Consider the following 26,056-nt stretch of genomic DNA (forward strand, 5'->3'; position numbering starts at 1 on the left):
ATTATCAAAAATATATCTGAGATATTTAGTTATATTTCAATGATATATTGATTTCCAGAAAGTTAAAAATAGTTAAAATGTATCGCGTGCAGAATATTGTATTAATAACGTATACTATTACAACTTACATGTTACAGGCTAAAAATTGTATTTGCTCTATAATTATATTCATTAAAGTGAATAGTAATACATAGTAGTATACAGATTGATTGTTTCCTAGAATTTCATGTATGTACTCATGTGAACAGCAATTTTAAAAACGACGGCACGTTAGTTTATAATGAAAATTTAGATCGTTCATCAATGACAACCTATTTCACCACCATGTTCAACGTTAAACGCATAATTATACATATAAATTACAATATGTTATAATTTTAAAATGTATGTATTTAATATAATTCAACATTTAAATATTATCACGACTTTGTTTACTATACGTTATTCCGCTGGTGAGTGTCAATCTAAATGAAAGAGGTAGTTCTACGATAACTTATATATGTATACATTTTTAAAAATATAATATCCTAAATTTTATTTATAATTGTAAAAAAAAACTGTTAAACTTTTTTTAAATTTCTGCATTCTATAAGGTAACTTAAAATACATACTGCATACTACGTAGATGTACATAGTACATACATTATCGTATTATATAATATCAAACAAATAAAACTTAATAATTGTATTTTAAAAGAAAAGTAGATTTCAAAAGCTCACAGTTAATATTATTCCGATGTCGCTATGAGACTTTAAAGACACTCGTATTTTATTGGTTCTACCATTAAGAGTTTTAATAAAATGTTAAAGATTTTTCAATGGATCAGCAATAATAATGAAATTTCTCGATAGAAACTAGGGACGACACGTTTTATTGCAGGATAAGATGACAAATAACCTTGATAACATTGAAGATTATAGCAGATTTGCACTCCTTCGGAGTTAAAAACATTCTTTATACATCCTGAATTTTCTTCCTAGAAAAAATGTATACATTGGCTGGAACAAAATGCCTTTGTTAAGTAACAATAGAAATTGTTATCCGATAAATATATTATTATATTATTAATTGTACAGTTATTATAGAAATTACTTAATTAATACTGTTATTGATGAAAGACAAAAATGATTTTATCGTCAAAATGATCAGTATAATAATTATACAACGCATTCTGCATCGTATATAGTATGGAATTATTAAAAAAAAAACTGGGAATTAATTACAATGGTTTTAATAATTTAAAAAAGTGTACCTATCAGTTTCATTTCAAAGTTTTCTTTGTGAATAGTACATTATGAAGGTATTGGCTGATGGCTAATAAATTCGTAGTATGATAATAATATATATTATACGTAAATCATAATAAAGTACCTTATACCTATTGTTTTTTTCTTAAGTTATTAAAATTAATTACTATTCTATAAATATATTTATTTATGTAATAAGCTCTTACAAAATAATATCAAATCATATGCAATAAATATCACCAATATCGTTCATAAAAAAAAAAAAATAATTTCCTTAGCACAACTTGATTAACCAAACATTGTCCACCTTCTCCTTCATTATTACATCATTATTGCATTTAATAATACATTCGTTCAAATTCTGATATAATGACCTTATTTTCAAATACTTAAATTCAGTATACCGCCTAATGTCGAAAAATGCGAGTGTCTTGTAGCTACAATAACTTCTTTTTTTCTTTTGTAATTTCGTTAGTATAATATATAATATGTGTGAACATTAGTTGAAAATATATTACTTATATAATCAAAACTATAGTATGAAAAGGTATACCATCAAAATTCTACAACATCTTAATTCATAAGATGAGGAAATGAGTGATATAGGTTGTAGTCTTGTAGATATTATATTATGTGAAAATCAAAATCATAAGTGTGTACTTACCGATGTTAAGCCACATGTAACAAAAAAAAAATAATATTTGTGTAAATAATTATCTAGAAATAATAAAATAAAGGTGAACATTTAAATTTTTTTCTAGATAGAGATAAATTACTTTAAACACAGACAATATGATAGATATTTGTATGTTTTTTTTGTTTATAAATACATAATAAAATAAAATAAATATTTCATAGTTACTTATTGTGTTTTTTTTTTATTATTTTATTAGATAACTTATGAAACATACGGTTTTAATGAATATTACTATCATTACTCGATAAAAAAAAATATTAATTTTAACCACAACTTAAAATTTTGTCTGGTACGTAATAATAATATTGTCAATACAGATAACAATAACATAATCATAATTATTAGTTCTGTGATTATCTAAGACTAACTTATTTTAATAAAAATCATCTGCAATATCTAGTTAAATATTTAAAAATATATATTTTGTTATTAATTTATCTAGATAAGATAAAGATAAATTAATAAATGTTTACCTAAATACTACTTATTATTGGTAACTAAATATAGCAGTACAAGTTTTAAGAGCCCTAAAAATATTACGTCAAAATTTGCGAACTTCAAACTACGTATCCTGATATTGATATCTGTCAGTGACTAGTAAGTCAGTCTAGAGTCATATGCTATACTCGACAAGTCTTAATTCATTGACGGAGTCTTATAAGCTATAGCCAACTAAAATATGTGGATTATTTTGCTATTTAGCTTGAGGTTTAATATTGGAAAATTTGCATTAACTGTCACATAAATTATTAAAACGAGCCAGTAGTATTATCGAGCAGTTTGAATATTATGTACCTACGTGTAATGAATATTGAAATCAGTAATAAAAACAAATTAATCTGTAATTTCGAGACCACTAAGTACAACATTACGAACCTGCTTGCGTGCATCCCATACAGATGTACCTTACCTAACCTATACAATTAATTTATAATATCATAAATAGTAGACCAATCGCATGCGGGTGATGTAAAACTATAAGTTTACAATATAAATACCAAGTTGCACACTATGTTTGAGTAACAAATAGCAATGCAACATAACTAATCTATGTCCATACGTTATACACATAAATTGTGTACACTAACACATTGCGAATTTGGTTAACATAGCTTGACTACTACTACCATAAAAACTACTGACGTCAGAATAAATTAATATATTTCAGTGGAGAATGGTACAAAAGTAATAACACAGAACCACCTCTCTGGTAAAGTATTAGTTTGTAGAACACAGTGACACTACAGTTTTAATTTTAAACGCCCTGTTTTATTCATTTCAGGAAATGTAAAGATATGGACAAACATAATATGGTTTTTTAACATTTTCGTTTAACATATTCATATAGCTTTTTAAGCTATATAAATAAAATAATTGATTATTTGTTTATTTGTATTGTGGAACAATGTTGTGTTAATGTTCCAACTGTTTGATAAAAATAAAAATATTTCATAAAAATAAGATTTAAAGTGAATTTTTGGGTGTTCTGATCCCAATTTTATTATATAAACATTAAAAAATTATATAGTGACAATTCGTATTTGCCCTACATAAAAACCCCCCCAAATTTTCAAACTGTATTAATTACAGTAAAAGTGTTAGCGAACACCTTTCTTCACTGATAAACTAGTAAGGTTGCGGAAAAAGATAGGCATGACCAGAAAATTTTCTATAACTCACACCTGTCTATAACGGGCACTTTTGATGGTCCCGTGAGTGTCCCTTTTATGTAAGCATGTTTAACTGTAATATAATAATACAATATTAACTTTCATAACATGATAGTAAATAAATATTGTAAAATTACATAATGACTAAATCGTTAAATCAAAATAAAACCAAGAAACTCGTTTCTTCTATAAGTAAGTTTTGAGTGTAATTAGTCATCGTAAGACATGTTTACAATATATATTGCAGTATCTACTATCTTTGTTCGTAATGTAAAAAACTTTAAAACATCGTGTTTTGACATTTTGGTATAATAAATTCAAAAGAATCTCAAAATAAAAATGGTTTAAACTATAAATTACCTATCAAATTCCTATATTAATTTATTATAGAGTTGAACTCTTTAGAAGTTATACCTTGATGATTATAAAAAAACATGGTTTAAAATTAAAACACTACACTATAACTAATTATTATATTATATAAGTTATTAAATACATCATCATTTGCATATAAAATTTGTATTGATTTGTATCACTAGTTATTATACACGCCGGATTATGAGTGGGCGCTCAACAAATGAATTTCAGCAAATTTGATTTACTTTACATTTAATGATCGACATATATTTCAATGTTCAATAAAATATGCTTTTTTATTCTTATCGATCATATATATATAATATACATATCTATTTAAATCCAATAATACGAAGTTGAAATTTTTGAACTATCAAACAGCCAAACTAATCTTGATCTTGAACATAGGGTTAAATGCTAAGGTTTTAAACTATCGGCTGAAATATGTATATAAATTCAAAACAAATCAATTGCTCGAGTAATATAGAGGATAAAAGTAAACTTGAAGAAAGTTTAAAATTGTATGTAAAAAAAAAAAAACGTATTACTAATAAAAGATTCCGATAATGTGATCTGTACGAAGTCACGTATGGTTAGAAGTATCATTTGAAATGGGTCACGTTTAGTTTGAAAATAAATTATGCATTTAAGATTTCTTTTTATATACTTTCCGGTCCATACATTACTTTTGGTACCACACTTTTGGAAATAAATGTGAAAACGACAACTAAATGCACTTTTTCGAGCACTCCACTAATATAAGCACGACCGGTTTATGTAATTTATGGCTAACGTTAAGGTCTGTCCTAAATTAAATAAGACAAAGGATTACTTAACGTATCGTTTACAACGGTCAGCTGACACAATACACCTACCTATGTTGATTAAATAAAGTATTAAAAGATGATGAATAAGCATGTGTGACTTTGAAAATATCTAAAAAAAAAGTTTAATACAAAATTATTTAATAGTGTACGAGTAACATTGTAACATTTATTTTATTTTATAATTATTAATCAATAGATATCTACTAAAAAAAAATGATCAAATTCTAATTTTTTTGATGTTTTATAATGATTGGATAAGGTTTGTAGTTTTGCACACAACTTTTCCAGTTGTACGAGTAAACATATAGATGAGTTGAAATATGCTTCTGATAAGAAATGTCCAATAATTAATACAACCAATTATACTTTTTAAATTGACTAAGCTAAGGAATACTTATCAATTACCATAATTACACATCAGACGTTTCGATAAAAATTCACACACTAATCACAATATCATCTGAATATAAACTAGAAACCATAAAATAAAGAATGTTATAACTAGATATTAATTTTTTTTGTGATTAAAAAAGATAATAATTATTTATTGTTGAATTTAATAACAAACAATTACATTTCACAGATGTTTAAAAGTTTTTGCACAGCTTGAACAGCTCAATAAAGAAACTAACTTTTTTTAAATTGGAACCTCATGTTTTGTGTTAAATTGTTATCCAACTCACTTGGCTGTCAAAAGTCAGACAATTTAAGGGTATGCGAATCAAAATATATAAGAAAATATTTTCACGCTTTCAATTATATTGTATGGGTATTTGTCCGAAAGTATAACGCAATTAAAATTCATCAAAACAAAGTTAACATTCAAAATCTTTAAATATTTTAGCCTTTAGGTATTATTATTGAATTATAAAAAGTCTAAAAAAAATTGTTGCCAAAAAAAGATTTTAAATAATTATTTTATAAATCCTGCACATAGGTAGCTAATTAAAACTAGCTTGTTAAAATGTAGATTTGGGATGCTGATTGTTGGTGCACTAAAATGTTAAAAAAAATACTAAATAATTCACTGTCATTTGAAAAATAAATGCCAAAACATGAACTTAGTTACTATTATTTAATTTGATACTGAATATGTAAATAATCTATGAGTATGATAGTTACGATATGTATTAATTTCATTAATTGCCATTACTTGTCTAATGTAAATTAATAATTATTATTTTGCTTTCAACCGTCATAGTTAAGTCCACTCACTTTTATCTGTAAAAACATTTCTTTCACTCGATATTATTTCAAAACTGGAAAAGTCTATATTTTATAAACAAACAAGACTCACCCATGCATTTAAATTCTATTTATAACATTTAGTTGTCTTAATTTATAAGAATCAAGATAATATGCAAGGTGGTAAGAATTTATACACTTAAAAGGGTATACCTACATCGTTAATTAATTTTTCCCACTGTATTAAAATATGTAATAATTTAAGATAGAAAAATAATGATTATTAATTTATTTCACACAAAATGCACAATTATATGCAATTAATAAGTATATCGTTAATTTTCTTCAATTTAACATATTATTGTAAAATTATATTTTATCATTACAATATTGTAACTTAATCATGAAGTTTTATACTGTTAATGCATAGTAATATTTTATAAAAATAATGATAATAATTACTTAAGTAGAATTATATTTATAGCAAGTGTAAATGCGTATAATATGTTGTATTATTGCGGACAGGTACCTATGTATTATGGAAACATTTTATTTTTATTTAGCTTATTGTATTAAAATGCAGCTACATTTTAAAATAATTTAAATACTTAAAAATTACATAGATTTATGAAGATATCAAGTTAAATAAAAAAATAAAAATGTAGGTTATTCACACTGATAATATTTGAATTTACATTTTGAATTTGCTCTCTAGTTATTATGTATAAACTTATATCTTACTAACAATGTTGAGTTTTTTCTTCAGGTTTGTGAGTTATAGCTAATCTAAAAATCTGAATATAATTATACAGATTATATATATTTAATTAATTAATTAATTAAAAGTTTGAATGGGTTCTACGATTAGAAACTGCAGCTTAGCGGGATATTCACATAGGTACATAAGGTGATTCATTCAACGTAAGACACTCACTATTTCAAAAACTACTTACAGTAATGTTTTTGAAAGTATATTTTTACTATTTTTAATGACAACATGCATTTTTAATTCCTCAATTCAACGCAGATTTTTTTTGTACTTCAATTTATAAAAAAACGATTTTCGAAAGTTTATGAGTTAAATAAGTATTTAAAGTTTTGATGATAGGAATAATAGTGATACATGAACGGCTACCCTTGGAAAATAACGGTCTTCTAGGTTAGGTTAGGCAACTACTTTCTAATTTATAATTATTTTTAATTCGATCGGACATAGAAGAAGGAGCGTGTAACTTCATGCATATTTTGTGATTACTTAAAATTCTGTAAGAGTATATTTTCAAAAATGTGAATGTTTCCTAAAATAATGATTGTATTACGTTAATAGGCTCACCCCGTACATTAAAGTGATATAGTGATGATTATTATACTATTGAACTATTTTGAATTTAATTATCCATATATATGCGCACCTCGAGTATATTATTATAAATAAGTACAAAGGGATGCAAAGGTTGACATTAATACATTATGTATATGTTTTATCATAAATTATTACTTTAATCTAATCTGAATATACCGTAACATTTGTGTTCGATTTGAGTCTACCAAAGTACGTTGGGCAACAGATGAACATGATATGGAGTTGTATTATTTGAATCTAAACATTGATACAAACACATTTTACTTTCATCATTTGTATAGAAATAATTATAATAATAACATAATATACAGTTTGACTTTAATTCAATGCTTATGCTTTATTCAACATAATTCAATATCCTAAATAAAATATTAAAATTGCACTTATTTTTATTTATTAGTAGGTACTTACATTTTCTAAATGTTCGATACTACAGTAATGTTATTAGACTTACCATAAATTACAAAATAATAAATAAGTGACAAAAACAAAAATGCTAATTATATGTCTGAATTCTATTTTTATTGGTTAAATAACTGTATATAAAATGGGTTGTGAAATTAGTTTTCCATAAGTCTTATGTAATAAAACAGTAAGCAGTTGCGACTAAAACAGTAAATAATAGAGCCCGACATTAAACATTTTTTTTACTTCTAAGGTACATAAAAACTTTACCAATGAATAAAATCGCATTTCAAATATAAATTTATTGGTTTTAAACAATAGTTTAAAGTTTTTTAGATTTGGAATTGATTGTAACCAAGCTATTGGTTTTTACAATAATATGTTTTTTTGTGGAAGACTGGATGGATAATTGTTTGGAGTAGTTAGAACAATCCAAAAGTTTTATTTACATACAATATGCATTCCTGAAAATTGGACATACATTATACAACAGTAAATCAACAATATTAAATGGTATTTATTTCGCAAGGGAATCGTCGAAAATCTTCGTTTCAAATATGATGTGAATATGATTTCCTATAGACATTAATATGTAAAAAATTTAAAAAAAAAAACACTAACGCAACATAATTTAAGTAGGTACATAATATATAGTAATTCAAATATCCTTAAAGTTTAAAGTCAGTTTTGTTCACAAAAAAAAGTTATGGATTTTCTAATATGGATACAGTATACGTAAACACTGTTAACATAAAATGCCAATTCATTTTAAATTTGCATGCTTAAAATAAATAAATATATTTTATATTGGCAATGTAAAGTCTAAAAAGTTTTAAATCCTAATTTGAAGCGGAGTTCACATAAAGTACCTTTTAAATAATATTATGCACCAATAAAGATACACTGTATGTTTATGAATTTGTACATTGCATAAAATATGACATCATTGTCAAAATAAATAATTATTGAACATCATAATAGTGAATAATTATTACATAGAATATACATTATTTTGTTAAAGTTGATTTACCGTAGAAGGATAATTTACAAGCATTATAATATTATTCAGCTCATCTCATTTCATATAGGAGTTACGTTCAATTTATAAAATAATATCATACGTCTTGGTATAAACTATTATTCCTGAGGTCAGAGACTCAATATTTCAATATACATATACACACGTATTTTGTACGTGTTTTTTCTGTCGTAGTTCCCCAGATGTAAGCAAAAACTTGAATTGGTGATAAAACTCGCAGAGAACTGCACATAATATAATATAATAATATGCCCTAAAGAAGTTCTGAACTTATACGAATTATTCAGAAAATAAATGTAAACATTAATATTATATACGTTTATGCAATTTATATAGCATAATTATTAAAATACTGCAGTCGCGGCGCATATGTACATTCTGCTTTAGATGTCATGATATCATTGTGTGATGTCATTCAAAAAATTTAAAAACTTTTAAAATATGATGACGAGATATAAATAGAGGAGAAGAATCAATATGTATAATTTAATAGTTATTGTACTTGTAAAAGGACTTAGTTGTAAATAGAAAATATAATTTTTATTTCTGAACTTTTTACTTTAATGTACATTCATTAATTCATTGTACCTCAACCTTTCCATTACTCATGAGACGATTCTCCATATACGCCACTGGTTGACTACATAATTAATGCACCACTTGGAGCATAGCTAAATGTTATAATAACTCAACATACCACGAGCGTGGGTATGGTTATAGCGCCCTGCAAGAAAGCTCATTTCTCGTGTCAAAGTAGAGAGTGCGTGATCTACCATTGTTATCTACCTTCGTCCTGAACATTAATAATTACCTACTTTTTCATAAAAAGCAACATTTTTTCATTTTTTTGAAATACCATGGTTAGTCTACTTAGTATTATCAAGCCTACCTACTGAAAGTTAATATCTTCTTGTTCATTACAAATACACCTTAATATTACAGAGTTTATTGACTAGAATTATATAATTTTAGAATAATACTCTTGACGTGAAGCATAAAAATTATTCTTATTTCTACATTATAGATTTTCTGAAAATGAATGTATAAACAATAAATTATTATTTAATTATATATTTATTTGCAAATTGTATGTTCCAGGATTCATCTCAAAAATTCCAAAAGATAAATCTACGTAACAATTAAATAGCATTATATTTAGCAATATTCATCTTTGACGAAAACCTCAGTTGGTAATTATTTATTTTTATTAGCATATTACTATATTTTTTTAATGGATTATTATAGTCAATAGATAACCAATGAAATTAAGCAAACTAGCAATTTATTTATAACTCATCTATGGAATATGGATGTATGTTTCATAAAATATAATTATTAGTAATCAATATCACAACAATTACCTATATTGTTGAGTACACGATTGACTTAATTTTATATTATTAGATATAATAAACTTGATAATGCTCGAAATATTGTGTGTTATATTATCGCTGTAAAGGTTTGTGTGTGTGTGTGTATGTTGTGTTAACTGTACTCGTATACTGATTAGTGATTATACATTATATGTTATTCATCTTAAGTATATAAAAATCTTCCCTATTGACGTTTATAAGTTTAGTCTGTTAGGTACCTTTTTATTTCTTGACGATCGCTTTCATTTTTTCACTATTTCTTCCTCTGTCTCTGCTGTACTTTCATTCTCTTGCTCTTTAATTATGGTTCAGCTAAATAATAGGCTCTTATTGATGCTAAAAATATTGAGCTTCTTCTCCAATATTTGAATTATTTTCTTTTATCGCTAACTCTGTTTAAACTTTTACTTCTATTTTAAAATGGTATACATCCGTTTTTCTTTAACTGCTAGAAAACCTATTTTTTCTTTCCATGAGTACAAGATTTTTTTAGCACTCAAACTCTTTTGTCAAGCTTCCGTCACTCGTTGTTGTCTGTATCGTTTTTTAAGGATTATTCTTAATAAGAATTATCCGTGTATTTATAAGCTTATTTTTAGTAAGATTTATGGCAGACTACAACGTAGGCGTGTTCATTATTTTATGATTTGGCATTAAAAAATACTACAGTTAAGTGTATAGATAACCTTGTTCGAAGCTTCTATTTTACCGTCTGAACACATCTTTCTGCTCGATTGTTAGTAGTTGGATGCGTTGAGGTTGAAAATGTACCTTTCAATCATTCTATAAAATGTTTATTTTTTGTTGTAATTCCGGTATATAATATCTTAGTATATCAAATTATAATTACTATATTGTTTGGTGTAATATGTTTTATCTTTCAGAACATTAAAGCCTACACAAGAATTTAGTTCATATTCATGATATTCGTGTGAAATTTTTCTTAACTAAATTGTCTAAAAACCATATTTTTTTTTACTTGATTAACGTATAAATAAGTATTTTATTGATTCGTTAACAGCAGAACAAATTATAATTAATCCTCTAATCTAGTACCCAAGTATACATCTGAAACGACTGAAACTCTCTTGGCAATAGTCCGTTTATAATCTTAATGGATGCCAAATCAAAGAAGTAAAATTATACAGCTTAATTGAATTAATCCATACTCGGGGTACGATAATAATAAAATCTGTTGATCTGTCTTAGTTAAACAAATGCTATTTCAAAATATACTCATATAAATATCATGTTATTTGTATTTAGTAATAGCAAATGTATGGGTTTAAGTTCAAATTACGAATATTGTACAAAAGTAAAATTATGTATATTAATTAAGATCCATAAAGTAAATGTATTTTCATTATTATACTAAATTAATAAATTGTTGATCAAATGCCAGGTTTAAAATAATTTACAATTTCTTATAATCATTAATTTTATACGTAGATAAATAGGTACTATAATTAAAAAATAATAAGCATCATTAAAAAATACCTATGTTAAAAACAATAATCCCAAATGTAAAATAACATGCAGTAGTATTAACAACAACAACGAAAAAGGGTGGGCAAGTAGGTACCACTTTTCTGTATAGTAGCTAGGTGTCGAGAGCCACTAACGAAAGTGTTAAATTTGAACTGAATGATATATAATTGTAGAAGAAAAACAATTCTGAGCGATGACGGTCTTTCAACCTAAATCAAGTATATTTCATTACCTATTTCATAAAATCTTTTTTATGTTGCTATTAAATTAATTTATTATACTCGTACTTGCTATTATTCAATTTTTAGTGAAACGTATTTAACTATTATATAAGTGTACATTTATATCATAATAATATAATATAAAATATTATTGTTATCCACTTTTGAGTCAATAGAGTCAATATACCACCTTACCATAGAAAGATCTGAATAAGATTATGTTATAAATGAAGAATAATTGAAGGTATTTTGTTTTTTGTAAATTAATTGTATGATTAACGAAACTACCCTCAGAAATAATTTTGTCGCTCAGAGTCTAAAGCCATTTTACCGTCACAATATAATAATGAGTTTGTATTTGCTTATCAAATTGTCGAAAGTTAAATCATTGACAATCAAATCGTATAAAATAATTATCTATATTCAATAAACATAAAGTAATATATATATGAATTAGTTAGATATAAACCAAATTAAATTAACATACATTTTGATAATTGCGCTATGAGTTAGCGCATAAAGAACACCTGTCATTATATTTACATAAGCCACATAAGAAAACTGGTACCTACCTAATAATATTTGTATGATATGAATATATAATATCATCCATATTGATCTTCAGGTCCACGTTCTAAATGTTCGAATATTTTCCAATAGAATTTAACCACACTACACTAGAGATGCATCTAACTCTTATATACGATATACAAGTATGGAAAAAAATTCCTCTACAGGTGTGTTGTGACAAAAACAACAGAGTACGAAACCGTAATGCATCTAATATTGCTATTGCAGCCAAAAAAGCAGAAATGATATACACAGAAAAACGATATAGTTATTACTTATTATATACAATACAAGTGTGTGTATGGTTAAAATTAATTTAAAAATTTTTATTTACACAGTCATGATTAGTTATTTAGATAAGAAGCAATTTCTTAGGTTACAGCATACCCCGGAAGCACCTATCTTACGGAAACAGTATTTAATATTTTACCAGTTGTTAATTTGTTATATCAAGGGCTCATACAATTACTACAAATATTCCTCTGAAATTCGTAATAGAAATAACCCATTGATTGGCATCAAGTTGGTAAATGGTAATTCGAACATGTTGACAACGATAAATCTCGAAACAATTATTTTTAATCCTTTACTGTACTCTATATAACCATACATCATAATATATTACAAGATATGCACATGTCTTGTAACGTTGAGAACATTTTATATCAATTACTTTCGGATGATGAAAAATTATAATAATGTCTCATTGAAGAAATAAATGTTTTTATTTTTAAAATGCATTATAATTATAATTTATTGAAGCAAAAATTTGTACTACAACAATTTTGGATATTTGTTATTCAAATAATTAAAACATATTTGATAGTAAGAATAACGCCCGAACCACAACATTCTTAAGGTATATTATTTTCTTATAATGTCTGACTGAAATTAAACAGGTGTAATAATCAAAATAAAATAGTTTATAAAAATAATATTTCACGCTTGGTAAAGTAATGAGAAGTAATAAACAAAGTTTTTGATTTTTATGACATGATGAAGAAAAAACAATATCCATAATCCTTTATCACAGAAAATATTTTGCCCTTCTGAATTGAGTTTTTATTCTGAATAACAGACTTATTAAACCCTCAGTTCTTACAAAGTACAGCTTATTTGTAGTAAAGGAGAGGACATACGGTTCCAGATGTTTGCCGTTTACGATTTAGCATCGTTAGTTATGGTTTAACTTTAGTGTAAAACATTTCATTAGGAAATTAAACCAGCTAAGTTGACTTGATAAGACTTCCTAGCTGTGGAATACCATTATTGATGGATTAATGTACCTGCCATCATCAATATACATATTAAACATATAATTTTGATTGTCAGGAACGTTGGTAGTTTGAAATTAAATTATAAAACAATTTTTTTTTTAACAAAGAAGCTATAAAACTATAAATATTGTAGAGGATTGAAGGACATTTTTACGTTTAAGAAAATTTAAAATGCTCTTATATCTTTTCTATTAAGTACACTTGTACATCATGAAATTACCAATGGGCAACGTTGATTTATTTTGTTATATTTTACTACATAACGTATAGGTAAATATAAGACACAAGTAAATTATACTGTTTAGCTAGGATTGCAGCTCATCATCATAATTCATATTAGATATACCGTGTGTCCGTGTAAACAAGGCATACTATACAATTAAATTACCCATATTACTCTCAGTGTACCCTATATTTTTGAATTCTGTTTGCAGGACATGAAATTAGATTATTAGATCATCAATCTCCCGTAGACAGAATTCTAAAATATATATGCAGTACACGTGATATATTATATACATAGTACAATTGTGGTACATAGACAGGTATTTGGTACTTTTACTTGTTAAATAACAAAATATCTATTATATAATTAATAATTACCAATATAATAAAAAACATAGATTTCACTAATTATATTTAGAAATTAACCAAAATTTTGTTTTTATTTTTGTTATTTGCTGTCAATTATACGAACTCAAACACGAAAAACGTACATACACTATGTATACTATTTGTTTATTATTAATATACCAGTAGGTAATGTTTGTTTACCATTGCTACAATTTTATTGTTCTGTACAAGATTTACAGTAAAACACGATTGCACATCCTGCACATTAAAACTCCCGCATTTAAAATATTACAACGATGTCTTGAAAGCAATAAAGTGGTCGTATTAATATTAATAAGAATACGGTTTTAAATTAAAACTATAGTAAAATTTATTTACTTCATGGCATATTTTTAGTTTTAAATAAATAATTGTATAAACCAAAATCAAAAAATATCATTAATAAAAACATTAAAACAATAATTGTTCGAACTGTAGGTAATTATAACACCAAATTTTAAAAACAAACGTTCATATTTTTTACTCGATCGATCTAAAAAACAAAAAAAAACATAACATTATAGTAGTTCACTTAGTAAAAGTTTTAGAATATATCAATATATTTTGTAATTTAAATGAAAAGAATCTTATGTAAGTACTAATGTTGAGTTGCTGTCAAATAAATTTTAGTTTTTTAAGTATATAAAAATTGTTTAATATAGTATATTTATTATTACGTTTAAATAAATTTTATGACGATTGTTTTGATTCATACTAACATTTACAAATATTATTCGTATTCTAAGGAGATTTATGATACTTTTTATTCTTCAGCATTATTAAATAATTCTGTGACGTGTTTGGGGAGAATGATTTAGAGGAAAAAAATTTGGACTATGATGTTTGCACCTGGTGTTCATAGGGTATGAGAACAAACAAAAAAATGTGATGATTAAGTATGGTTCAAATAATGTAATATGTACTGGAAACAAGATAAATATAATATATATTTTCTCTAACAAAAAAAAATCCTAACATTGTTATTAGAAAGATCTGAAAAAAATTCAATTCTAAAAAATATTAGTACGAAAGTTTTCTTTTACGATCTAATTAAAGTTACCATCTCCATCTTATTTTTGTATCACAGTGCATTTCTGACATATTCATATATTTATTATTTATATATTATAATATAATCTACTTAGTGTTCTAATTCAGTAGGCAAGTTGTATTTTTTAAGTATATTATATTATACACTAACACTACAGACAATTATTATCATTAGGTTGTACCTACTGTTACAGTATATAATATATTAATATTATTCGAAGCCCAACGAAGGAGTGAAATCAAAGTATTAAATTGTTTAAAAATGACAGAAATATACAACTTAATTTAATTTAGTAAAATACCAAAAAAATATTGTTTGAAAAAAAAAATGTAGGTAATTAAATAACTGTACGCTAATAATCATTGTTGAAGCGTTTTGTTCAATAAAAAAAAAAAAACATATTAATGTACTTTATTAAAAACAATCTAACCACCTATTTGTTAGAACACTGAGATTATAAACATTATAAACATTTATATTAAATTTAAATCCATTCTATTAATTATTCTTTTTTTATAATTTAATTACTTGTTTGTATCATAATACATAAAATACTACATATATAGGTATATATTGTTGTGACACATGTGGCAGAAATAAGGTGCATGTAAATTTGTAATCAGATTAGGTACCTATAATTTAATTCCGAGAAAAAATAGATTAAATAATAAACTGAGACCCCTAGATCGTGTACACTGGTTTTTCGAAGAATAAAATTAGAATATATTATATTCTATTGTTTTTAGATCCCGAGCAGAAGTTTTGGGTTATTAGTTATTACTTATTAGTGATAATATTACGAGTTTTAGTCTAGATTCTGATTTATAAATTATACAACAGTATGATTATCTGAGCACAGAAAACTAAAATGTGCCAAAATAGCACATATTAATTACTTAAAAACTATGTAGATTTATACCTTATTTTTAAGTTATAATATGATATTCTATAGAATATTGTTTCAACTCATAAAATATAACCGATACACCAAAGCACTGAATGCATGGATGAAAATATGAGAATAAATATATAAATATACAACTGATGACGAGAAATGTTTAAAAAATATTACATTTTTACAGTGAAATTATTCCTTTCAATAGTATTGAAAAAATTATTTAGGTTATATGGATTTCGAATTTGATTTTTAAGCAGTTGTATGGGTGTTACGGGTTACGGTTAATTTGAAGTTTGTATATGTTTGTTTCAATCTATCTTATAATATTAATGTCGAGGATACTTAATATTTAGTCAGAATTTAACTTATCTTGTTATAACAAAATGATTAATTTTGATGTGAATGCTTTATTAGATTCTTTATATGACAGTTTGATTTCATTAATTCTTCAACATTTGTGTGTATGCAAATAGTTCAATATGTTTATAAGTTTCAGAATTGAATAATTTGGCTTTAAAATAAGTTTGTGTTCACAAACGAGAGGGACTTAATAGATTTCTCAAATATAATCACTATTATTAATAATTATTATTATGTTTGATTAAATTACACTGGTATATTTAGTAGTACAATAATCTCTATTCTGATTTATGAAAATGAAAAGATAACAAAACATATTCAACAATATTAATTTTATATTCAAAAATAAATTATTACATTAAAGAAGAGTTTGTAAAAATAATAATATGCAAGTAATTTAATGAGTGATACAATTGGTATTTATATGAACATTTTTAATCTCTATAAATGTGTAAATATAATATTAATGTTTTTTTTTTTATAAAAAATATATTTATCATGAATAAATAAAAATACTAATTTATGAAAAACTAAAATGATGTGAAGAAAATGTCGAAAGCTATAAAAACATTTAAATATATGAAATATTTAATGATATAAAATCAATTTCAATACTATTATAATGATATCAACTGTTATATAAATTGATAAAAATAATACTTTAAATAAATGTTTATATACCTACTATAATAGTATAGTGCATTACATAAATATAATATATAAATATTATCTATGTTTTGACAATTTACAGTGAAAGAAGAGGTGGTTAGGAGTTATATATACAAAAAAAGTTTTGTAAATATTAAGTATTTTTAAAATATTAGAATATGCATTTATAATTTGACTAAATACCATAAATTACCTATATATTTAGTGTGGTTTGAATGCAGGTAGATCCAATTTAAGGATTTTATGATTTAGTTAGGGGGTGCATTACAAAATTGTCGTTACAATTATTTTAGATACAGAGCGGAGAATTAATTTATTGATGTTAAACTGACATGTACTTTTTTTGTGTCTATCATCAACTTTCGAAGAAGTTAAAATTCACCAATTTTCAACTTAAATACTTTTTCTGATAAGAAATGGAGACTAGTTGGTACTTCTGGGTGTTAAAAGTAAATAATTCCCGGAAATTTTCTTAATAATAGGGACCAAAAAAAAAAGCAAAATAGATTTTGTTATTCTTTTGTAATTTAAAAACTAATAACCTTAATACTAGGTATTGTATATTATTATTATGGTTGTAGACAAGTATTTCGTTATTTACAATAAGAGCAAAGTAAGTTATTAATATATCACAGGTTACAGTGAAACGATTGTGTTGAGACCACGTTATTACCATTGAGAATTAAAATAAAACACAGTCAAGGCAGGAATGTCTATTGACTAGCATTGCGCCACGGGGTTTTGGTGTGAGCATTTTTAAAGTTTATTTTCAATCTTGTGTTTGTGTGTGTGTGTGTGTATGTGTTTTCACTCCTTCTCCTGAAGAAGTAAAATAGAAATAAACCTGTTTAGCCATCTACACGGTTTTTACCAAGACTTTTTGAATTCTTTTTTAACTTCTCACTTAGCCGTGTTAAAAGTAGTTTGACACACAAGTTCATTTTTTTATCATAAATACGTTTTTGGGCTGGCTACACATTTTTTTTGTTTTTGGCTAAGTTTTCGTTAGGTTTTCGTTTTTATGGTTACTTAATAACAAACATATATTTATGATTCATAAAGAGTTGGGTGTTATAGTTTTTTTTTTCAATGCAGAAATGCACAATATTTATTATTTGACATTAAAATATAATATAATATGTTATTAGATTAAACTTTATATATAGTTTACACAATTTAACGTGTTGCAGATTAATAGCACTTGGGTAATTTTAGATAACATTCTTGCAAAATTTGCTGACATTTATAGAAATTCTAATACGTAAACATAAATAAATAAATATAATATATATTCTTGAAATATTTCTATTATAAAAACACTTTTCAAGTCACTCAATACACCAGCATATTAAAATTTAACAATTCACATAAATAATAATATGTAGTTAAATTTTATTATTTTCAATCACACCTATACTGGGAAAAATGTAATAAGTGGAGCTAAAAACTATATTCAAAAATTATGCTCTTTCATCAATGTGTGTATAACCGTATAATGTACCTACATAGATCTACTTGTATAGTGTGAATATTCAAAATTGAGTTAGAAGATATGCATTTTAACCTTAGCACTAAGGTTTTCCTGTGCAAACGGAATTTTAAATTAAATTATTTATCTACTCGCACATAACAATATTTTTTTACCTCGTATGAATCAACTGGCATATTTATATAATCATTCAAATTTATTTTTAGCGTAAATCGCATTTTTGGCCTTTTATATTTTAAATTAAATTATTTAAACGTCGACGTATGGTAGATATATGAGTCATTTATTCATGAACTTCACAAAATGGGAAACTGTCAATTTAACATGATCTAGAGGTTTTCTTTAAAAAAACTCGTCGTCATCATTCGTAGAACATGCAAAACATGTCTAACCTTTACTGACACTTCTTCAGGTAATATCATTCAAAATTCAGTCATTTCCGAATAAATTCAAAAAATACAATAACATTTTTATCAGAATATTTTGTTTACGTTTGTTTATAGATTATATATTATAAAATCTGCAATGGGTATGTACACTACGGATATGTGTAATTAAAATATGTGACATGTCATATGTGAATAAAATCAGTCAACCGCAGTCGACATTTATATCAATATTTAGTTTAATTTGTCATGTGATATAACATTAACAATAACAAAACAAAAACCAATTTAAAATAATACAATTCAATAATAATTTAAAAGCACAACTGAGGTAATTTATCTAAAACTAATAATTTAATGACTGTATCTAAAGCATGATTGTGTGGGTTTTTATTGCTATCTATCATTATTGGAATTATAGTTCCTACAATGATATTTAACTCAGGTTTACGAAATCGTAATATTTCATAATAAAACAATGGCAAACCAAACTTTTATAAACAAAACAAAATAAAATAATACCTACTAATATGCCAAAAGTGTATGTCAAAATGTATTTATCATTAATGTTCAATGTATACAAGTTAAATAATTGCAAATAAAAATATGAACGTGTATTTTCAATGTTCATTAAATGGCTGAATTTATTGTGTGGACATATTTTGTTTCTTAAAGTGAATTAAAATTATTAGAGAATTAATAAATAATAAATAACATAAAGTTATATCTATTATCTGAATTTAATTTTGTTTTTAAATGTTTACAATAATTTACTTAAGAAAGTATCAAGTTATTTGGAGTCCCAACTTTATACAAATACATTTGTCACCGTCGTTTTCTTCATAAAATATATAAATCATTTATAACCATTAAAAGTAATCTAACATTTAACATCAAAATACTTTAAAATATAAGACACAATATTTTTAGCTCAACGAGGTACTTAAAACATGATATTTCATATAAGATCAACATTCTTATTATTAGTTACATAAAATAAAAATGTTGGTCAGGAAATTCTTCATATTACTCTTACACCTAGTCAATTTCATCTTACATTTTTGACGAATGACAGCTTAGAATAATTAAATACTTGGTACTATAGTATAATACATTATATTACATTATAAAATTGAGCTTATACTCATGAATAGTATTACTTTTGAAGGCACGATTAGATAAATAGTTACATAGCCATAAGTATATTAGACATAGATTCATTCAATTTTTTATGAAATAGATTGATACAAGATTCCAGGAAGTATGTTTGACAAATAACAATTTCGATAATATTATTAGAAGTTAAGTACCCACCCAGTTATGAACAAGCAATACAATGGTTTAATATTTTTTGTGATATTATTGTATCAATAGTAAAAATAAAATTATCTTGGTACTCATTTTAGATTACCGGTGATTTGATAACAAAACAAAAATATATTGAACCAACCTCTTCAATTGCATTACTCTTAAATATAGTTCACTACATAGTATATCTATATATAGATTAAACCATTATTGTTTCATAGCATCTTATAGTAATTTGAAATTATTATTATTACTATTAGATTACAACAAAAATCAAAGAACAAACAGTTTTTAAAAAAATTTAATGTCTCCAGAGTCTAAAAATAAAATCTTATTGGTTCTTGAAAAATATCACATTAAAGATATACCAAAATATTGTTTTCTATCGGATTGAATTAAAACACAATTATAATACTTTAATTTGTAGCTACGAATTCCTAAAATATTCCAACACCGACAAATAGGCAACTGTGGTATAGCAAATTTTTTGGACTTAGAACTCTGAATCACGTAGTGACAAGATTATCGATCAAGAAATGGATACACAACTTTTGTACATAAAACCAAAATCCAACCAATAAGAACAATCAACATTTTCTTAATTTATTACTAATAAGATATTTATACATCTAGTCATTTACCCTTTATTTGTATTCAATATACTGTTGATTAGCTGACTACTGAGATTTCCAACATAGTTTTAATGACCTTTACATGATTTGAATTTAAGTTTTCAGATAAAAATGAATTTATACGGTCTTTTTGGGTAGAAGTATTAATCAAAATATTTGAAATTGACCCCAGGTGGTATAATATATAACAAAGCTAATTTTCAGAATTCCATATGGATATAAGACCATAAATTCAGTACATGGATATGTATTCAAAACCCTAATATATAAATTCATTTTAGTAGTACTTGAAATTTTAAAGACATATTATGCTATAAACACTATAGTAAACTGAGCTCCACTCAGTGTTATTTTTCAAATAGGATATTCTTTTATCGTTCATTTAATATCTATATACCTATAGTATTAATAATATTTTACAACCTTCTGCTAGATTGGTGAACGAAAATAAGTGAGTACCTAACAACTGCCCAGCAACCAGTTCAGATTATTGTTATTGCAACTCAGCTAACACAGCCTTATACTTAGGTATATGTCATTAAAATATATAAATACTTTAATATTCAACAATTTAATGACAATAAAAAACAAATACTTTATTTACATTCATACATTTTTGAACGGGTTTGTTTTATTATTTAATTATGACAAATATGTATCTTATAATTATAATATTTTTCTATCATAATTTTTTTTATGTATGCCATTTTCCGTGTTTCATATATTTAATTGAAAAATTAATTATATAATCACAGATACCTATAATAAATAAATATTTTTCACTTCTACTTCTAAACTCATGACCCAACTGCATCTAAATACACGTTCCCAATAAGAATGAATATTGTTTTCAAATAACTTTTAATTGTAGGTATACATGTATACCTATTTTGTTTGAAATAAAAACAGAAAGAAAACATACACTGTAAATCATAAATACTTTTACTTCAAATTTATTGAAATTACATGTAGATTCGATTTATATAATTTTTTGTAAAATAAGTAGTCTGATTAAAAACAAATTAATATGAATCATAATATGGATAGGTAACCGAATTTCAAAACAATAAGTGTTGATAAAAGAAAAAAAAATGTTAAGGATAAAATGAAACAAAATATTATTGTTTAACGGAGATGAACCGTTTGTTTTTGGCCCATTATAGCTTCTGTGAATAAGTCAAAACCGTTTACTAATGTGTATTAAAACAGATTTTTATGTATCACGAATAAAAAAAAAACCAGTGTTTTTTATCAATACAACATATCAGTAGTTTATTCTGCTGAAACTACAATAAAGAAAATACATTTTACTTAAAATGTGTAAAAAATATATAAATTATATCAAATAAACTGAATATTATTTACGGTAATAGCCACGAGGTATAATAAAAAGCCACTCCAAATAACCTAAATTAAAGTTACAACAATCGCTTTTGTATTTTTTTTTTTAAGTATTTATATTCTATCATCTTAGTATAATACTAGTATATATTATTTAACCTATACGATACCTATTCAAATTAAAACTATTAAGAGTTGTATCCAGTTAAGTATTTAATTAATAATTGAGTGCATGATCGCCACGAGTGGCACATTTTTATATTATTACATAGATAGATTAGCTTTCATGACTATTATTATATGGGTAATGTAATATTGTAATATGATATAATAGCCCAAACTTATTTTCTAATCATAAATTAAGAGAATTAATTTTTGACGGACACGGTCACTTTTTTCCTAGGCTTTTATATATTTATACTACGAAACAATCATTCATAATTTATTGATAACGAGTCATTATTAATGTATAATTTTATATTCTGTTTGAATTAATTTTATTCGCATATTTTTTAATAATCATTATTCAAACTCTTTTACAAACAGAAGATCGTCTATCCAAATATCTTGCGACTCTTAAGTCATACCTCAACTGAACAGTGTTAGTTTGTCAGATGCAAGTAGGCTGGTATTTGCATGTACATTTAAGTGAAGTACAATTCATGAATCTTGTGATAATGTGACGAACATAGTATCCGGAAGGCACAACATGTGGCTCCTAACACACTTTTAAATTTGCATACAAATCGAAAATACCAGTTAAAATAGCTGGACAAATTCGTGTTTATGTATAATATTATAATACCTATTCTTATCAATAAATAGTCGTAACCAGGCTCTTATACTGTAAAATTAGTAAATTTCAAATATCAAGAATAAGCCTGATTGACAAATTCCGAATATACTATTGATTCTAACATAAAAATACTTAAGTCCCGAAAAATACAGTCAAAAATTTAATTTGTTTGATATTATAAAAAAGTACCACTACATTTTTATATTTGATTAATGAATATTTTATATTTAAAATACTCTAAAACACACTTATAATATAACAAACCAATTAGTAGCCATTCAGCAAACGCGCATGCTCGAAAAAACCCACTGCATCTCCTGTACCTATAAACGTTGTATAAGTCTAAGGTCTAACTATACAATATAGAGAGACAGCAAACTCGGGACATATCGTGGTTCTATCGGTCAAACAGTTTTGAGTGATAGTTACTAAAATGGGAAATTGTATTTATGTATGTATTCATCCTAACTAAAATATATCTAAGTAGGTATAAAATAACACAGAAGAAAATAATTGGATTTATATAGTTGTTGTAACCAATGTAAAGGTATTTCTTCCATGAAATAGTATTCATGGATAAGTCAATGTCAGAAGTATTGTGACGCTAGCAGCGTTTCAAAAATTGTTCGCTTCTACCCTTTGTAAAAAAGTTTCACTTCAATAATATCATGATTGCTGAAGCGCATGAATAACTGTGCACCTCTACAGACTACAATAGACCCTACATAGTATGAATAATATAATATGTGACATCTTACCTTGACGCTCTAGCCTCGCGCAATGGGTTGAGATCGTGTTATCGGAAACTATGACGTTAGCAATTTGAATAGGTAGGTACCATATTATTTATTTTAAATACTATATTTATCGATGCGATAATACATAAAAATCACGTTCACTGGAATTTCGTCGCACTATAAACCACTATTAATAATAGGCACTCACAAGTTACAACTGCCGGACAACGGTCAACGATGCGAAACCGATTTGATCGACAATCATTGAAAATAAGACGACATAATAGACGTGGTGGAAGAAATAGATTGGCTTCCAATATTTTTAAATAAGACTAACCAATCAATGAAAATATTGTGGTTCTTGTATTTTAACCGTGGTTAAGGTGACAGACTCAATACCGCGGTCGATACAACAAACTTTCTACCACAACCGGCACCTCCTATATAGTAAAGTTGACATTATTCGTGAACAAAATAAGACGGTGTTGTTTTACGCTGGTCAGTGGTCAGTCTGCATGGAAAATGGTGGGCATAATCTGTGCCTGCCACGCCGTGTCATCCAATTTTCAACGCAAATCGTTTTCTTTTCATCGTTCCGGAGTTCTTAGAATATTGTGTAGCGCAATGGCTTTCCAGCGAAATGACTAATTAGTCTAGTCTATTACACGACTGTACTTATTTATTTGCGAGCCTTTATCACTTGATCACTTTATCCGTTGGCCGTATATCAAAGTATTAAGGTAAGTGACACCTTCGTGGTAGTATAGGTATTAAGAATATTAAGAAGGGGGAGGACGAAAAAACATTCTTTTCTTTCATTTTAACATTATTTTTATTCAGATCAGTCTTATCTTATAGTTAATACCATTTTAGGAGTTATTAATTTTATTGTGTGTTATATATTACTATTGGAGAAATAATATTTAAGTTTATACATGGTCTGAAAAATCAAATAGTTAGCGGATATACTTTACTCTTAAGAATTGATATAATAAAACCCATTGTTTTGGTGGGTTATATGGGTTAGACAAGTTGTGATATTAAATTTTGGACTAACTGTTGTCGCATTCAAGGACTTTCCCTTAAATCATCCATTATTTGGTTTTAATAACCTAAAATGTATTATATAGCACTTATATCATCTATATGGAATGTGTGGTTTGTAAGTGAACTAATTACAAGTTGTAAACCACAAAACATGTCAGACAATACATTTATAATTTATCGTTTGGTTTTTAATATGTGATATACCACATTTATTTGTTCATAATCAATGTTATTCATAAAACGTCATACTAATATTATGAACAATACTTAATAAAAAACAGTTATCTACATAAACTATTTGTCACTATAAGTTCTACAAGTAAGTTTCAAAATATATTGGTGGTTCTTGTGCTATTTATACTTATTATATAGAAGGTATGGACATTTCTATTTCATTAGTTATTTTTTTGATCTATAAATGATGACATTTTTGTTTAAGCTTAAAATATAATATAAGATTTCCTCTAAGTTTATGGTTCGGCACGTCATGATTCCGAGTTTCACGGTATCGTCGTTACGACACACACCGCAAGGCCGTTCCGTCATCCCCGGAGAGGGAACCGTTATCGGTGTGTCGCCGACGGCCTTTTTCCTCGCCGGAAGCTTGTCCGTTGTTGTTGTTGTTGTTGTTTTCGACGTCGCTCGCACATACCGTTCTCGCAATGTTTGCACACGCCGCTCTTGTTCGGTGGGATTCACCATTGGTGTTTTGTTCCGCACCGCGATTCCGAACCAAAGTCGGCCACGCCGTACGTATGGCTTCGCACCAACCGCCCGATCGCCGTTCGTAGGTCGCCGCTCAATGTTTATCAATGCCGGTTACGGCAACTCTCGCCGTTAACGCACGCCGACGTCGATGTCGTTTTTTTTGTATCGTCGTCGTCAATGACGCCATTTTGGCTTCCGTGTCGTGCACTCGTGCCCTTTGTTGCACACACAAAACCGTGTTACGTCTGTGACCGCCCGTGCCAGAACCACGGTTAAACAGTTCGGTGATCGTCCGCCCGTAG

General features: G+C 26.1%; 1 protein-coding gene across 6 annotated transcripts in view; it reads left to right on the forward strand.

Moving 5' to 3' along the window:
- LOC111034913 (tachykinin-like peptides receptor 86C) overlaps nucleotides 1–26,056 on the forward strand; it is a 124,956-nt gene that overhangs the window by 20,095 nt on the left and 78,805 nt on the right. For 5 of the 6 annotated variants that reach the window (XM_022316344.1, XM_022316342.1, XM_022316345.1 and 2 more), the window contains exon 2: nucleotides 9,890–9,981. The gene's annotated coding sequence lies outside the window, so the exon portion shown is untranslated. Of the gene's footprint in view, nucleotides 1–9,889; nucleotides 9,982–24,511; nucleotides 24,740–26,056 lie in introns of those variants that run through there. The other variant, XM_022316346.1, reaches the window with a different exon arrangement.

This window comes from Myzus persicae, unplaced genomic scaffold, assembly GCF_001856785.1.
Source record: "Myzus persicae strain clone G006 unplaced genomic scaffold, MPER_G0061.0, whole genome shotgun sequence".
In the NCBI taxonomy this organism is placed as follows: Eukaryota; Metazoa; Arthropoda; class Insecta; order Hemiptera; family Aphididae; genus Myzus; species Myzus persicae.